This window comes from Alosa alosa, chromosome 24 (assembly GCF_017589495.1).
Source record: "Alosa alosa isolate M-15738 ecotype Scorff River chromosome 24, AALO_Geno_1.1, whole genome shotgun sequence".
NCBI classification, from domain to species: Eukaryota; Metazoa; Chordata; class Actinopteri; order Clupeiformes; family Clupeidae; genus Alosa; species Alosa alosa.
Window position 1 is genome coordinate 26,317,662 of NC_063212.1, and position 2,500 is coordinate 26,320,161.

General features: G+C 46.8%; 1 protein-coding gene across 1 annotated transcript in view; it reads left to right on the top strand.

Annotated features, from left to right (window-relative positions):
• Positions 1 to 2,500, top strand: part of mllt3 (MLLT3 super elongation complex subunit) — a 48,343-nt gene that overhangs the window by 3,518 nt on the left and 42,325 nt on the right. The gene's annotated exons all lie outside the window — the stretch shown is intronic.

Sequence of the window (2,500 nt, forward strand, 5' to 3'; positions counted from 1 at the left end):
TGTTTTGGTGGGTAAGTGTTCTCTGTAGAGTTTGTTTTAAATCATGCATAGCCATATATGGCCATACTGTTTCAATTAAGTGTTATTTTTTGTGCTGGTGGTCATATAAACACCTCAATGACTAAAGGGAGTGTGCGCGTGTGTGTGAGCGTGTGTGTGTGTGTGTGTGTGTGTGTGTGTGTGTGTGTGTGTGTGTGTGTGTGTGTGTGTGTGTGTGTGTGTTGATCAGGGGGTTTTCGGGATGGTGCACATGGAAGTGGTTTCGTATCCAAACAGCTCTTTGTGTTTGATGGATTACTGACAGACAGGGTTTTGGGGTTGAATCAGTAGGCCTGTGTGTGCTTGTGTGTGTGTGTGTGTGTGTGTGTGTGTGTGTGTGTGTGTGTGTGTGTGTGTGTGTGTGTGTGTCTTTCTATGTGTCTGTCTGTCTCTCTCTGTGTTTGTGTGTGTGTGTTGGCTGGGATGGGATCAGTGGCCCTGTGTGTCAGGTGGGTTGGGATCAGTGTGTGTATGTGTGTGTCAGGTAGGTTGGTGTGTGTGTGTGTGTCGGGTGGGTTGGGATCAGTACGTGGGCCTGTGTGTGTCTCCCACTCTACCTCGCTGTCGTCTTAAACAAACGGAGAAACGAGCCGTCGCCGAGGTCTCTTAGACTAAGGGGTCTTATAGACAGAGGGGTTCTCAGGGAATTCTTTCTAGAAAGTTCTCTTAGACTAAGGGGTCTTATAGGGGTTCTCTTTTACAAATAGGTTCTCTTAGACTAAAGGCTTATAAGGGTTCTGTTTTACAAAGTAGGTTTTTTACACTGTTCTGTTTATAGTCCGAAATATGTACCTTTATCGGCGAAAATATATGTGTCCTTTACACTACATTTGGCGGAGCAGTAAAGTGTCCCATTTTTACCATCAGGCAGGGTAGACATAAAGGCGAAATGATTCATCCCGGCACCAATGTAAATGCGTTAAGGTGGAATGGGGGAATCGGGGCAGGCGTTTTGATGACACTACATATGTCCAACCCACCACAGGAGATTTCAAATCTGACTGATCAAAAGCAGCAATAACAGAGACAGCACATTACGACACAAATCCACAAAGTATCCAGTCATTTAACGCCTGCTAGAGTTGACTGAACTTCTTGAGCGTCTGTCCTAGCAAGCTTTTACATTATCGCATTATAACTACCGTTAGCCACATCACATTTAGAAGCTGGACATTAGCAAACATAGCTTAATGTCACTGTTTAACAAACAAACTAGCATGCTATGCAGCCAAACAAGCAAACACAGCTAACTAGCAACATGCTATGCAGCCAAACAAGCAAACACAGCTAACTAGTGTGCTATGCAGCCAAACAAGCAAACACAGCTAACTAGCATGCTATGCAGCCAAACAAGCAAACACCGCTGAATGTGAGGACCCATTTGGACACCATGGTATGGTGGTATGTTGGAGTTGGGAGAATAGAGAATGAGATTGTGTGTGTGTGTGTGTGTGTGTGAGGGGCGGTTATTGTGAAGTGGGGATGGGACTTTGTGTGTGTGTGGGAGGGTTATTGTGTGGAGGGATGGGACTTTGTGTGTGTGTGTGTGTGGGGGGTTATTGTGGATGGGGAATGGGACTTTGTGTGTGTGGGAGGGGGTCATTGTAAATGGGATGTTCCAGTTCAGCTTTACGACTTCACTGATGACCAGGTGGCACTCACCAACTGCAGAGTCATTCCCTCACCGTGTGTGTGTTTGAGAGGGGTGAAGAGGAGACACAGTTTTATGTGTGAAGGTTATAGGTCAATGACTGATGTAAAGAGGAAAGAGTGTGTGTTTGCGCCTGTGTGCGTTTGTGTGATTTATGTGTGAAGGTTAAAGGTTAGCGACTGATAGAGTTAAAGGTTTTAAGGGGCAGTTTGGGAAGCTCGTTACTTGCCCGGCTGTCTAGACGTCTAAATGGTTTTACAGCATCAATGAAATACTGACACAGGGCCCGACTAGACTCAACAACCCCCCCCCCCACCACATGCACACACACCGCCCCACACACACACAAACATGCTGCACACTCTACTCGTCCTCAGGCCCCTTTTTTACCTGTCACCCCTGCTGCTGAAACCCGGACAGGACACAAATGCTGCTGATACACTCTGGACTTGTCCTCAGGTCCTACACCACACATGCTGCTGATACACTCTGGACTCGTCCTCAGGTCCTACACCACACATGCTGCTGATACACTCTGGACTCGTCCTCAGGTCCTACACCACACATGCTGCTGCTAAAACACACAGCAGGCAATTGCAGCGGGAATATCCAGCAGTCGTGATGATCACTGTGCACTGATCAGCAGTCACTTTTATATGTCGTCTTTTGTTTGTTTGTTTGTTGTTGTGGTTGTTGTTTACTGATGAAACAGACTTGTAGCACTCGAGCCTGTGTGCACAGCCACAGAGGTTACCATGTAAAGCAATGCCTTTGGGGTCTGGTATGGCGTTAGCGTTAGCCACAGAGGTT